Source organism: Erinaceus europaeus, chromosome 23 (assembly GCF_950295315.1).
Source record: "Erinaceus europaeus chromosome 23, mEriEur2.1, whole genome shotgun sequence".
Lineage (NCBI taxonomy): Eukaryota > Metazoa > Chordata > Mammalia > Eulipotyphla > Erinaceidae > Erinaceus > Erinaceus europaeus.
The window spans coordinates 15,491,447-15,507,396 of record NC_080184.1 but is presented as its reverse complement, the minus strand read 5'-3'; positions in this window follow the sequence as shown (position 1 = coordinate 15,507,396).

Here is a 15,950-nt window from a genome sequence, read left to right as displayed (position 1 = left end):
AAGAATATTAGAGTACGGAAAACATAAAATGAAATACTCTTTTTAAAATGTTTTATTAGTTTTAATCAGAGAGATACAGAGAGAAATAAACAGAAACACCAGAGCAAGGTTTATCTCAGGTTTACGGTGGTGCTGGAGATTTAACTTCAGAGAATGAAATTCATCACTTTTTATAGCCATTATTGCTTCAGAATAGAGTGGTTGGGTTGATTAAACAGGTTATAATGCTTTGAACTCTAATACACAAGGTCCACTATTATAAGATTCAGGGTCTCAGTCTTGGCCTCTGCTCATCTCTCTCGATGAATAATTTTAGGGCTTGTGTTATAGCAAGATAGCTATGTAAAAAGATTCCTATGTCTGAGGTTTAGAATTCCCAGGTTCAATTCACAGCACCACCAACTAGAAATGATCACTGCTGGCCTCACCTGTTTCTTCTTCTGTACTTGTTGCTAGCTCCTCCAGTAAAATAAATAAAATATTTTCAAAATATCAAATATTTGAAACTACATCAAATATCGCCATAGTGATCTGGTAGGTGGCACAGTGGATAAGGCACTGGACTCTCAAACATGAGGTCCTGAGTTCAATCCCGGCAGCACATGTACAAGAATGCTGTCTGGTTCTGTCTCTCTCCAATCATTTCTTATGAATCAATAAATAAATAAAAAACATTTAAAAACACATCACCATGAAGACTATATAGTCAGGGATTATTTCTATACTTTAAGATATCAACATAATCAAAGAGATATGTAGGATATATTCTTCACAACCCACTGTCTTTACACCAGAATAAGGGTCTTATAGAAATCCTACAGTACAATGATTTAAAATAATTATGAAGGAAAACAAACTTATTCTATTAATTATGTAGATTAAGAAACTTTAGGGCAGAGCATAGATAGCATAATGGTTATGCAAAGAGACTCTCATGCCTGAGGCTCCAAAGTCCCAGGCTCAATCCCCCGCACCACCATAAGCCAGAGCTGAGCAGTACTCTGGTTAAAAAAAAACTGTAAACAAAGCCCAATGTGAGTTGATATACCCAACCTTAAATTAGAATCAAAATAGCATTGTAATAAAATATAGATGTTTTGAAGGTCTGAGTCTTAATATCTATTCCTGAAATAAACATCAAGTTTAGAATAATGAATTTATCTAGTATTGCTTTATAACTTTTATTTATTCATTCCTTTATGGGATATAGATTACAAAAAACACAGGGAAAGGCAAGATAGAGTGCTTCACCACTTATTAAGCTCCTACTCTGCAGTTGGGGTCCAGGGTGCTTGATCGGAAATCCTCAGAAATGCTAACATGTTGTCAGTGAACTGTGCCACCACCTGTGCTGTCCAACAATGCTTTTTATTGAAACTTTATTGCAAATACCAGAAATACCTATTTCTCAGATATTATCAGTTAAACCCAAATAGCTAATCCCCAGCGAGTATAAGGGCCTACCCTGGCCCTCAGGAGGCACACTGCAGCCATCATCAGAAGCAAGGCGGGGCTGTGGGTGGGGAATTGGGGATGGGGGAGGGGGATTAAGCATGGCTGGCTCTGGGCACCTGAGCGCCCATGCCCTGGGGACAGCCTCCCAGCCCAGCCTCGGGGTCCAGGGGACGCGTGCCAGCGGGGTGTGCCCCTTCCAGTCGCCCCCCCATGCAGAGCTGAGCTCAGGGCCCCCTCAAGCTCCTAGGGCGATGGGCAGGATACCAGCTGCATACTCCTCAGCTGGGGGAGGTGCGGTGGGCCCCCCTCTCCCCTGGGGACCTTGGCCATGGCAGGAGATTGACTCCTGGGAGCAGGAACTAGTGGGCCTGACCTGCCAGGGTGTTGTGGCGCTGATGACCCTGCTGGATCCCTCAGGAGATGTCAAAAGCCCAAGGTAGATGCCACTAGGCCAGGCTGCAGGGAGGGTGCTGGGGCACCAGCCAGTCTTGGGGCACAGGATGGGAGGGATGCCTGCCATAGCACAACTCAGACCCTCACCAGGACCCCCAGCAAATTCCCTCCCGACCTGTCTGAGTGCCACCCTCTGACCCAGTACAGGTAGGTGGCCATATCTGCCAGCCATCCCCACCCAAGGATGCCACCAGGGGAGGGGACAAGGGAGGGGCAGGGACATAGCATAGAGGGTGAGGGTGAGGAGGAGACTGACTTTCTGGTAAGAAAAAAGCAACTGGGAGTCAGGTGGTAGTGCAGCGGGTTAAGCACAGTTGGTACAAAGCACAAGGACTGGCATAAGGATCCCAGTTCGAGCACCCGGCTCCCCACATGCAGGGGAGTCGCTTCACAGGCAGTGAAGCAGATCTGCAGGCACCTGCCTTTCCCTCCCCCCTCTCTGTCTTCCCTGCCTCTCTCCATTTCTCTCTATCCTATCCAACAACAAATGAAGTCTACAATGGCAATAATAATAACCACGAGGCTACAACATGGGCAACAAAAGGAGGGAAAATGGCCTGCAGGAGCGGTGGATTCATGGTGCAGGCACTGAGCCCAGCAATAACCCTGGAGAAAATAAATAAATAAATAAAAGGCCACCAGAATCAGTGGATTTGTAGCCCAGCACCAAGCCCCAGAAACTGGAGGCAAAAGAAATAAATATAATAAAATAAATATTATTAAATATAATACAATAAACTTTATTTTAAACCTACGGTTTAAATGAGAGATACAGAGAGAGACCAGCTCTTGCTGATTGTAGTGCTGTCTCTCCTGTCCTGTCCTAAAATAATGTGAAGGAAGGAAGGAAGGAAGGAAGGAAGGAAGGAAATTTGTCAGAGCTTCCTTGATTGCAACACAGGTCTTCTTGTTCCAATCATGTATGATGATCCAGGTGTGTCCCATCACTGGGCCAGTCTCTCTGCTGCCATACACACTGGGAAGAGGCTGCTGGGATTCCATTCAGGAGCAGGGAGGGGACTCCTGTCTATGTCCGAGTCCCCCAGGCAGCAACTGCCGTGAGTGCAGGAGCAGGAAGACTTGGGTGACCCTCTGTGTGGAGACAGCACTCTGGTCAGATGTGTTTGTGTTTGTTTTGGTGTCAGATAGAGACACAGATATACAGATACAGGGATGCTCACAGGGAGAGATAGCACAGCACTGAGGCCTCTCTTGTTCCTCTCTTGGAAGGTGTACATGGATGGGCATACACTCTCCCCAGGAGCTATCTCCTGACCCACTAAGCATGGAATTTTGACTATTTAACATATTAAGCAAATGTTTTTAGTTTTTATTATTGGATAGAGATAGTAATTGAGAAGGGAGGTGAACATAGAGGAGAGAGAGAAATATCTGCAGCACTGATTTTCCACTTCTATAAAGCTGTCCCCCATCAGGTGTGTATCACACTCTTGAACCTGGGTCCTTGTGCACTGTAATAGGTTCACTTAACTGTTGTTAAAATTCGGCGGCTCCAGCTGGCCGGGCTAGCTTCACGGGCGGGTAACAGAGATGACCAGAGACAACGGCTGGGCAGGGAAGCTGTATTTCTTTATTCAGGAACAATGATTCATAAACTAAACCAAACTAATCACCAAACAGAACTCTGCTGTCTCTTTGCAGCGGCGCAAGCACTCTCTCTAACTCTGTCCCTCTGGAACTCTGTCGGGGTTCCTAGGGGAGGGGCCAAGCGGGCCCGCGAAATTAACTGAACTGATCCAATTCTCTTGGCGGGGGAGAACTAGAACAACCCAATGTAAAGCATACAACACTTAACCATGTGCCATTACCTGGCCTTATTATGTATATATGTAAGTATTTGTTTGTTTACTTATTTGTTTCTATTTCCACCAGGGTTAAGTTATCTCTGAGGCTTGGTGACAACCAATCCCACTGCCAGGAGCTATTTTTTTCTTTTCTTTCAAGTTTTATTTGATAGAGAGATAACTAGTTTTATTCGATAGAGGATAGAGAGACATTGAAAGGCAAGAAGGAAATGGAAAGGGAGAGTGCTGGCTAGACAACATAATGGTTATGCAAAATACTTTCTAATGTCACAAGTTCAATTCCCAGCACCATCATAAGCCAGAGGTGAGTAATGCCCTGGTATTTCTCTCTCTCTCTCTCTCTCTCTCTCTCTGTGTGTTATTAAATATAAAATAATAAAGAGAGAGAGACCTTTAGACCTGCTGTATAACTTGTGAAGCTCAACCTGACGCTATTGACTGGCTACGGAAGAAGGGCAAATGCTAGAAGAAGACGTGTGAAGCAAGAAGTTGTGGCCAAATCACAAGACTTGCATGTGTGAGGGCTAAGTGAATGCTCTTTGCAAATTATATATATATCTTTACAGTTCAGAACCCTACCTCACTCTGTTACGGACTGGCCTTGATCCTGGGTTGTGCCCATGACAAGGCGAGTTCACTCTGTCATGTGTGCATTTCACCATGTGTGCCACTGCCTGGCCTATGTAGTTCCCTATGAACAAGAGGTTTTGAATGAACGAATGGCACATGGGATTCACAAAACTGTCTTTCTTTCCCTAAGTCATTCCTCAACTTGACTTTCCCATGCCTATGCTTTCTGTCATTTTCTGAGAAGATTCCATAGGGAGTTGCCAAATGGGAGTACAGCTGCATTCTGCTGTGTAGCCACAAGGTGGCAGCAAACCCTGTAGTTCTGTGTAAGCATTTTGTGAAATGAGGGGATCTCAGGCATTGGCACTATGGATGTCAAAGATGGCAAGGTTTGAATTGCACATAAGATTGCTAAAACATTTTTTTCTTCCCTCTCGGGTGTGGTGGTCTCCCATTTTGCTTTACAAGTGGATGAGGTTTCTCTATTGTTCTAGGAAGACTCCACTGGGAACATCTGAATTCCTGTGCTCAGCTGCATTTTGTTGCAGCCTTTAGTAATGGATAAAGTAATACTAAGCAGGAAAATTCTTTTTGTTATTAGTGATGTAATATTGATCTACAAAACTATTTCAGGAGTATAATGAAATACCTTTTCCACCTACAGAGTTCTGGTTCTCCATTTCCTTTATTGGAAAATGCAGTAGTTCTCTATGTCTATATATATATATATATATATATATATATATATACACAGATATATATATTATATATATTATATACATATATTTATTTGCCCATTTATTCCTATTTCTCTAACTTCTCTTCCTTTCTAAGTCACACCAACTACTTCTGAGACTCCCTCTTTTTTTACTTTTTAAAAATATTTATTTATATATTTCCTTTTGTTGCCCTTGTTTTATTGTAGTTATTATTGCCATTGGTGTCATTTTTGTTAGATAGGACAGAGAGAAATGGAGAGAAGAGGGGAAGACAGAGAGGGGGAGAGGAAGATAGACACCTGCGGACATGCTTCACCTGTGAAGCGACTCCCCTGCAGGTGGGGAGCCGGGGGCTTGAAATGGGATCATTGAGCCCATCACTGTGCTTTGCACCATCTGCACTTAACCCGCTGCACTACTGATTGATTCCCCACCTCCCTCTTTTTTTTTCCAGATGTAGTTAAATCTTGGTCCAGGCATGTGGCCAAGAGCTTATGAAATTGGAATCAGGTAAATATGTGATAATTGTGACTTAAGATCAAATACACTGGTCAACATTTATTAAATTGCAGTCTAATTTTATAAAAACTCAGTGATGGTCAACTTGACTCTTCTCTGTGAACTTTCAGGTTTTATTCCCAGCACTTCTGGACCTGACTGCTACTCTGAGTGTTCTTTATCTCCTTTGATAAATAGATGTATATATACACCTTCATTATAATTTCTACTTTTAAGAATTAATTTATTTATTCATAATACAATAGGAAGAGAGAACGAACCAGACATCACTCTGGGACATGTCCTGCTGGGGATTTAACTGGGACCTCATGGTTGAGCCGGTCAGAGTGGACAGAGCAGACAAAAAGAAGGTCGGGGGGGACAGAGAAGGTACAAAAATGTCAAAGCAGACTCAGGGAAGATCAGAGGGTGCAACAGAGCAGGTGCGAGAAAGTTCAGAGAGATAAGAGAGCAGAAGCATAGAAGGTCACAGTTACAAAAAACAGAGCATAGAGAACCCCAAAGAGCAGCCCTCCTTGTTTTCCACAAAGCAAGTTTCTTGAAGCATTTGCAGAATTGAGACGTCAGCAACTTCTGAGAGGACTGAGGCCTCAGCTAGGAGGCAGGGAATTGCATTTTTGGGACTTGCACAGAGAGAATCCGAGGAGTGAGCAGGCAGAAATCAAAGAGGTCAGAGAGAGTCAGAGCAGGCACACAGGATAGTTTTTCAGAGCAGGTTCATGGGAGGTCAGAACCTGTCAGATCTGGTGAAAAGAATGTCAGAATGAGTGAGACCAGGGAAAAAGTTTGTCAGAGGTGACAGACTAAGAACAAAGAGGTCAGAGGGGGACAGGGCAAGCATGCAGAATATCGTAGCAGGTGCACAGAAGGTCAAAGCATGTCAGAGCAGGAGCATAGATGGTCAGACGATGTCAGAGCAGGTGCACACCTAAGAGGGGAACAAATCAGGCTCAAGGAAGGCTAGAGGAACAGAGAGCAGGAGCATCAAAGTTCATTTTTACAGAAATCAAGAACAGAGTGACAACTAGATCAGTCCTGTTTCCTCAGAGGCTGTCTCCATCCCAATTCACAAGATGGCAGAAATTCCACATTCTGCTCACCTTCCACAAAGCAAGTTTCCTCAAGCCACAGCAGAAATAAGAGAGACAGGGGTAGAGAAAGACACCTGCAGAACTGCTTCACTACCTGTGAAGGGATGCACCTGCAGGTGGGAAGCTGGGGACTCCAACTGGGATCCTTATGCTGGTCCTAGCTTCGCACCATGTGCGTGTAACCCACTGCACTACCGCCGACTCCACATAGACTATACTTTCAGAGAACATTTATACTGCTCAACTAAATGTCACTGTAATCAAAGACATATGTACCATATATACTTTGCAACCCACTGTTTTTATGCAAGAATGAAGGTCTTATGAATATCCTAACTTAGTGTTTTAGTTTTGAGCAGAATATATACAATTTGGTCTCCTTCCAGTTAGCAAACAGATTCAGAGCAGAGCACAGGGACAACTCCCAGGTGTCAGAGCTCAGCCCAGGTGCATGGTACACAAAAGGTCATAGTGCATTAGAGAAGGCATACAGAAGGTTACAGAAGGCCAGAGATGTTCAGAGCAGGTGCACAGAAGGTTAACAGGTGCACATGAGGTCAGAGCAGGAGTAAAGAAAATCAGAAGATGCACATAAGGTTAGAGAGGGTCAGAGCAGGCTCAGAGAAAGTAGGATGGTGCACAGAATGTACAAGAGGGTCAGAGAAGGCACACAGAAGGTCAGAGAGAGTCAGAGTAGGTGCATAGAAACTCAGAGAAGGTCGCAAAAGATGCTCAACACAGAGGGTGACAGCAGGTACACAGAGGTCAGAGAGGGTCAGAGCAGGCTTTCAGAAGGTCAGAGTGAGTAAAAATAGGCAAAAAGATCTTTGGGGGGGAGGATCAGGCAAAAAGAAAGTCTGAGAGCAACAAAGCAGGCACACAGAAGGTCAGAGAGAGTCAGGAGGTGTACATAAAGACAGAGAGGATCAGAGCAGGCACATAGAAGTTCAGAGTGTGTCACAGCAGGCAAACATAGGTCAGAGGAGGGAAGAGCTGGCAGTCAGAAGGTGAGATGGGGACAGAGCAGGCACACATAAAGAGCTGGTCAGAGCAGGTGGAAATAAGGTGAGAGGGCAACAGAAGAGGCACAATAAGTCAGAGGGGGAAAGAGCAGACACAGAGACGATCAGAGCAGGCACACAGGTCAGAGAAGATGCATAGAAAATCAGAGAGGTTCAGATCAGGAGGGACAGAGCAGAAAAAAAGATAGAAGTGGGACATAGAAGGAGCATATATGTTCAGAGGGCAATAGATGAGACACAGATCAGTGTAGGACACAGAAAGGACACACAAGGTCAGGAGTACAGAACAAGGGCACGGAGGTTTAGATGAAAAGAAAGCAGGGCCACAGGAGATAAAAGTGGGTCAGAGCAGGTGTGGAGAATGTCAGAGTGACTCCTAACAGGCCAACAGTAGGTCACAGAGGGTGAAAGCAGGCACACAGAAGGTCAGAGCAGGCACAGGAAAGGTCAAAGGGAGACATGACAGGTGCACATAATGTCAGACGGAGGGAGTCAAAGTAGGTGCAAAAATGTATTAGGGGCACATAGCAGTCCCAGGAAATGTTAGAGGAAATCTGAGAATGCCCTGGAAAGGTCAGCAGGTATCAGAATAGGCACTATGTAGGAGAGGGTTTAGAGGCAGTCAGTGCATGGAAGGTGAATGGAGATCAGTGAAGGTGCACAGTTCAGAGTGGACAGAGCAGACAAAAATGTCAGAGGGGGAAGCAAGTGCAAAATGGTCAAGTCAAACTGAGGAAAGATCAGAGGGGACTGAACAGGTGCAAGGAAGTTCAGAGGGATAGAGAGCAGAAGCACACAAGGAAGAAAGTTACAGAAAGAAGAGCAGAGAGACCACCAGAGCAGCCCTACTGACTATGCACAGTGCTAGTTTCCTGAAGTCATAGCAGAACTATCACAACAGCCACTTCTGAGAGAACTGAAACCCCATGTTTGGGACTTGCACAGGGATACTCTGAGGAGTGAGAAGGCAGAAATCAAAGAGGTCAGAGAGGGTCAGAACACGTACACAGATCAAGTGCATCAGAGCAAGCACAGAGAAGGACGGAGTGAGTCAGAACAGGTGAAAAGTTTGTCAGAGAGGATAGAGCAGGTGTACAGAAGGTTGTAGCAGGTGCACAAAAGGTCAGAACATGTGCAGAGGTCAAAGATGATCAGAGCTGGTACACAGAATGTCAGAGACAGAGCAGGTACACAGATGTCAAAGATGCTTAGAGCATGCACATAGATGGTCAGAGGATATCACAGCAGGTGCGTACGTCAGAGGGGAACAGATCAGGCTCAAGGAAGGTTAGAGGCGGAGAGAGCAGGAGCACTGAAGATCACTGTAACAGAAACAAGAGTAGACAGGCCACTAGATAAGCCCTGTTTCCTCAGAGGACGCCGCCATCTCACTTGACAAGATGGCAGGACTTCCATTCTGCTCACCACCCACAGAGCAAGTTTCTTCAAGCCACAGCAGAAAGGAGACACCAGCCAATTCTGAACAGATTGAAGTCTCAACTCATAGGCAGGGAAGCACATAGGTGGGACTTGAGCAGAGAGAATTAGAGTAGTGTACAGACAGAAATCACAGAAGGTCAGAGAGTGTCACAGCAGGAGTACAAAAGGTCAGAGGGTGTCAGACCTGGCACACAGAAGGTCAGAGAGGGACAAAGCAGGAAGGTGGAAGGTCAAAGTGAGACACTGCCATCATTCAGTATGTCAGATGAAACAAAGCAGGCACAGCAAAGGTCAGACAGTGATATAACAGGCACGCAGAATGCCAGAAGGAGTCAAAGTAGCTGCACAAATGTCTTAGGGTTACAAAGCAGGCCCTGGAAAAGTATTAGATGGAATCAGAGCAAGCCCAAGAAATGTCAGAGGGTGCCAGAGCAGGTACAGTGTTGGTCAGAGAAGTAGAGCCAGCCTGTGCACAGAGGTGAATTGGGATCAGTGCAGATGCTCAGGTAACAGTGGCACATTTCATGCACAAAGAAGGTCAGACTGCTACAGAACAGGTTAAAGAAAGGTCAAAAGGGGTAAGAGCAGACTTTGGGAAGGTCAGAGGGGCACAGAGAAGGCAAAGGAAGATTAGAGGGAGACAGTGCAGGAGCATAGAAGGTCATTGTGATAGAAACCAGAGCAGAGAGTCCCCCAAAGCAGACCTGTTTCCTCAGAAGCTGCCTCCATCCTACTTGACAAGATGGCAGAAATTCCACATTCTGCCCAACTTCCACAGAGCAAGTTTCCTCTGCTGAAGCAGAACTGAAACACCAACCACTCATGAGAGAACTGAAGCCTTAACTAGGACCCAGGAAATCACACGGGTGGTACTTGCACAGAAAGAATCAGAAGAGTATGCAGGCAGAAATCACACAGGTCAGAGCACATAGCACAGGTGCACAGAGAGTCTGAGAAGGTGCACAGGTCAGAAACCACCAAATCAGGTCAGAGCCCAGCAGATCACCCACAAAGAAAGTCAGAACAGGTGCACAGAATCTCAGAGAGGGTCAAAGCAGGCAGGTCAGACAGGGTGTTAAAAAATAAACGAGAGGCCAGGTTTGGCATCTAGCTGAAGACTGATCTTACTATGTGCAAGTACCTGTGCTCAACTCCCGGGTGCCCACCTGTGGTGCTGAGTGAGGGGTGAGTTTCAGAACCATAAATCAATGATGCAAGTGAAACAGCTTTTATGGACCCTTTCCAATCAGCTTCTCTCGGTCTCTATCCAACAAATAAAATATATAACACATAAATAAGTAAATATTTATTTTAAAGTAGTGCAAATAGATATATTCATAACATCCTGTGATTCAGACAGACAACCATCATTGAGCAGAGCTTGTCTGCTAACACTGATTTAAACCATCACTCATTTTATCATTGGGCACATACACAAAGGGGTTAAAAATATACATATAGTCAACAAATGCTAAAAAAGATGTGTTGTCCTATATACTTTCCAAAGACTTCCCACACGCACTGAAGAATAGACCTCACCCAAGGAGAAAAAAAATTCTCAACCTGGAGAAAAGAGCCTGTCCCTGTAAAAGATGGCTGAGTTAAAGTTAATTGTGTATAAAAGGACATTCCAGAGTACCATGACAACATCCCTAGAATCTACCTGGATTGTGTGTTCACCAGTACTTGATTACATTTTTAACAAGAACATGATGGCAGAGGAGAACCTAGTAGGGGTTGAACTGTTATGTGGAAAAGTGGGGAATGTTATGCATGTACAAACTAGTGTGTTTTGCTATCAAATGTAAACTATTAATCCCCCAATAAAAAATTAAAAAGAAATTTAACTGGGGCTATGTGTAACCCAGACTGCAAAGTCTGTGGTCACAAATGCATCTTGTAGGATTATTAATGTGGACACCTGCAATCACACATGAGCCATATTAGAACAGATTAACACCTGGGCTGGCCTGTGACGTGATTTACAGACACGTATCATGGAAAGCTGAATAATTTGGCCCGTGTGCTAACAACTGAATCATAAGCCACTAGCCTCCTAATAGAAAATATATATAAAGTTAAAGAAAGACTCAGAAAAATATTCTTAGAAGCACAAAATTTAAAGCTCTGTATTTTACATTGGTTTTGAAAGTTATCAAACAAACTTGCATGTGGTTGTATATGGAACATCAAAAAAATAAAGATTTAAAGAACAAAAAAATACCTCAGTAAATTAATTTTTAAATCACTTTAGATCCATTCCTGTGACAGAACAATGCCCTGTTAACTGCGAAATGTATCTCTTTGACTTATGACCTTTACATATTAGGAATAACATTCTGCTAATAATCCTAGTACAGGATATTCACTACAATTATAACAGATAAATGACTCACATTTGGGGGCTAGGCAGTAGCACAGTGAGTTAAGTGCACATGGTGCAAAGCATAAGGACTAGTGTAAGGATTCTAGTTTGAGGCCCCTTCTCCCCACCTGAAGAAGGGTCGTTTCACAAGCCAGGAAGCAGGTTTGCAGGTGTCTTATCTTTTTCTCCCCGTCTTCCCTTCCTCTCTCTCTCAATTTCTCTCTATCCTATCTACCAATGATAGCAAATGACAACAACAATGATAAACAACTAGGGCAATAAAAGGAGAAAAATAGCCTCCAGGAGCAGTGCAGGTAACAAGCCCCAGCAATAACCCTGGAGCCAAAAAGAAAGGATAAATAATACAAATTTATGCTAGGCTTTAATGCACAATCCTTAGCCTGAGAAACTGTAACATCTCTTAATCCCTAATTAATAATTTAACACTTAGCCAGTAACATGAAAGCCAAGTAGAATTCATTAATACCACAAAGAATATTAGAGTACAGAAAACATAAGATGAAATACTCTTTTTTAAATGTTTTATTACTTTTAATGAGAGAGATACAGAGATAAATAAACAGAAACACCAGAGCATGGTTTAGCTCTGGTTTAAGAAGTTCAATGCTCTTTATAGTCATTATTGTTTCAGAATGAAGTGGTTGGGTTGATTAAACAGTGTATAACACTTTGAAATCTAAAACACAAGGTCCAGCATCATAAGATTCAGGGTGTCAGTCTGGGCCTCTGCTCATCTCTATCTTAATGAATAATTTTAGAGCTCTGTTATAGCAAAATAGCTATGCAAAAAGACTTCTATGTCTGAAGGTTCAATTCACAGCACCAACAACAACTAGAAATGAGCACTGCTGGCCTAATCTGTTGCTTCTTCTGTATTTATTGCTAAATAAAATAAATAAATTAAATATTTAAAATTTTACAAATAAAATTTGTAAAATAATAAAATTTAAAATAAATAAAATATTGAAATGCATGAATAAATAAAATATTTAATAGTAAAATCAATAAATATTTGAAAATTAAAATAAATAAATAAAATATTTAAAAAGTAACAAATATTTTAAACTTTATAAAATATCAACATAGTGGTCTGGGAGTAGGCACAGTGGATATTTATTGCAAATACCACAAACACATATTTATCACTGATATTATAAGTTAAACTCAAATAGCATATTATCTTCATTAATATTTACTTCACATAGAGAAAGTTTTATTAGCATATATACTATGAGATCTAAACAGAACTCTCTTCATAGAGCATGACACCTGCTATCACTTCATACTTTCCTAAAACCTGATCCAGAGAAGTGAGGAAATATAACACACACACTGAGAGATAGAGAGAGAAAATATAGCAGTACCTATTCACAGACCATGTCACACCATTTACATATCCTGCTAAAAATTCAAAGTGATCTGGAGTAGACTAGAGAATTTGTGTAAACATTTAAAATAAAGACAACATTGATTTTAAAACATGTATGTATTATCAAGAATCAAAATTTGTATTTCAGAAGTGCAAAATAAGGCTGCACAACTAAAGCACTTTCCTGGAATATACATACGACTCACATCCTAACAATTATGAAATAATACCCAAAGGAACCACATGATCCCTAAATAAATGTGAAGGCAATCATGCTCATACAATGGTAAAAAAATGGCCACAGTACATTATTACCATCTGCTGATTTAAGATAATTCCGATTAAAATTTCCAGTTCCCTGGTTAAAAAAGTTAAAGGAGATGTAAACATTCAGACTGAATATTAAGAGTCTAATTAAGAATAAGTCTATCTTGAAAAGCAAAATCAAACCAAGAGATTCCTACTGACAAAAATACAATATTAGCTAGTGAGATGCTGTAATCCCAGGAGCTATAGATATCAACAGAAATTATAAAAATAGGCAGGATCCACCCATAGTCAATGGTTTGGATAAGGAAAACAACACCCCGACAGTGTTTTCATGAAATTGCAACAACAGACAACTGAGAAAGTGCAGAGAAGTAAAATCTGAGACAAAAAATGGCAGATGATTGACTCAAAATGGGTTAAATGTGGGCTGACTGGAGAGTTTCTTGGGACAGTGAACTTCCTTTATCATGGGCACAACCCAAATTCAGTCCCAGTCCCCATCATTCCGAGGGAAGATACAGTGTTGTACTGTGTCTCTCTCTGAAAAAAAAGTCAGCATTATAACCATTTAAGACTTTGAGCTTTAAAACAGGTTTACATTGGATGTGGAAATTATGAACAAAGAGAAATTTCTTTTTTTTATGGCCAACAAAGTTATTACTGGGGCACAGCAAGTACGGATGAACTAGTCCTGGTGGCCATATTTTCATTTTATTTCTTAATATTTCTTTTTTTAAATTCCCCCCCCCTTGTTTTATTGTCATTGTGTCTTATTGATGTTGTTGTTGGATAGGACAGAGAGATATGGAGAGAGGAGGAGAAGACAGCAGGGGAGAGAAAGATATTCAACCCCTGCAGACTTGCTTTACCGCCTGTGAAGGGACTCCCCTGCAGGTGGGAAGCCGGGGGCTCGAACCCGGATCCTTACCCCAGTCCTTGTGCTTTGCGCCACATGGCTTTACCCGCTGCGCTACCACCGACTCCCATTATTTCTCATTTTAATTAGATAGACTATAAAAAATAGAAGGGTTAGGGAGAGAGGACAAAAAGATATACACCTGTGAACAAGCTTCACTCTTGAATTTGACTCACTGCAGGTGGGGCACGAGGTTACTTGTGGGAAATTTAGCCGTAAGCACAGCCAGCTGAGACTCATCAGGATGGGGGAGGCTGCACAGTGCTGATGCAATAAGAATCTCATGTCTGAGGTTTCAAAGTCACAGGCTCTATTCCCTTTGCCACAATGAGCTGGAGTGTACCAGTGTTCTAGTAGAAAAATAAATACAGTAGGGGAAGGAGAGTGCTGCACACATGTTATAATGCACTGGGTTAAAGCCTCAGTACTACCAAGCAGGGGGGAAACTTCACAAAAAGTGAAACAGTGCTACAGGTCTCTATCACCACAAATGATCTGTGTCTTCCAAATAAATAACATAGTTTTAAAAGAATGCAAAATGTAGACTAAACAATAAACAATTTAATGAGCAGAGAAGGTGGTAAAGCCAGTGAAACCTGCAACTTAAAACTCAAACGAGGCAGTGCTGTGGTGTCGCTCCCTCTCTCCCCCTTTCTTATCCCTTGTACTATACTAACACTCTTAGGAACATTGAATGTGGGGTGGGAGACAGCATGAAGGCTGGGCTGAGATGACCAGGCCTGAATCCCTGTAGTGTTGCAGGCAGAGTGCAGACCTTGCATGTGGGAGGCTCTAGATTACATACTGAAATCTCACAAAACTGAGGACACAGCTCTATGGCCTGTCCCTCCCCTGCTCTCTCACAACCACAGGACAGGAGACTGGAAGGGGGCCTAATGGTAAAAGCAAGCCAGAGGTTCCTGCTTGAGGCTTCTAGTCCACAGTCAGCAGTGCCGCCTGGACTGAGAAACCATACACTGTCCTGATCACAGGGCGCACCAGTTGGAGGCTGTGACCCCGCCGAGGGGTGGGGCGGGGGGGAGCACAATACACAGCCACCACCCAGCACCGGGATGAATTGCAGCATTTAATCGCCAGCTTCAAGCAGCCAGGCGGCTGGGGCTTCACCTAGCCAACGGGATGGCTAGGGGGAGGAGGTGAGGTCACATAAATCTCCCTAATCCCCCCTCGCCTTCCGGAGGCACCTCACAGCCCTCAGCAGAAGCATGGTGGGGCTGCGGGCGGGGCATTGGAGATGGGGGACCTGAGCGCCCATGCCCTGGGGACAGCCTCCCAAACCAGCCTCGGGCAGGGCGGCGTGTGCCCGCGGGGTGCGCCCCTTCCAGTCGCCCCCCACGAAGAGCTGAGCTCAGGGCCCCCCAAGCTCCTGGGGTGATGTGCGGGATCCCAGCCACCTGCTCCTCCAATAGGGGTGGTGCGCTGGAGGCCCCTCTCTCCTCCTGGGACCGGGCTTGGCATGGCCGGAGAGCAACTCCAGGGAGCAGTAGACCTGGTCGTGACCCGCCAGGCCCTTGAGGTGCCGGGACCGGGCTCCATACCTCCTGGAGGTGTTGGAAGCCCCCGACCTCTCTGTCCCCACAAAGCACAGCCCCCGGCTCACCCCGCGGGCGACCAGGGCCCGGCGCAGGCTTCATGGGGCCCCAAGTTCGGGCCACTACGCCGCCGAGTCACCCTGAAGCCTGGCTGCTCAGAGGACTGACCGCCTGTCTGGCGCCACCTTCCCTCCCACCCCAGCTCTGCCCCGCCATGGACACTCACCTCCAACTCCAGTCTGGGCTCTGCGCTGCCTTCCAGCTCGGGGCGGCGCAGGAGAGGGTGCGGGAACCCAGGGAGAGGCTGTGCTGAGGCCTGGATGGAGCCACCAAGGAAGGTGGTCAAGCAGCAGCACCCGGT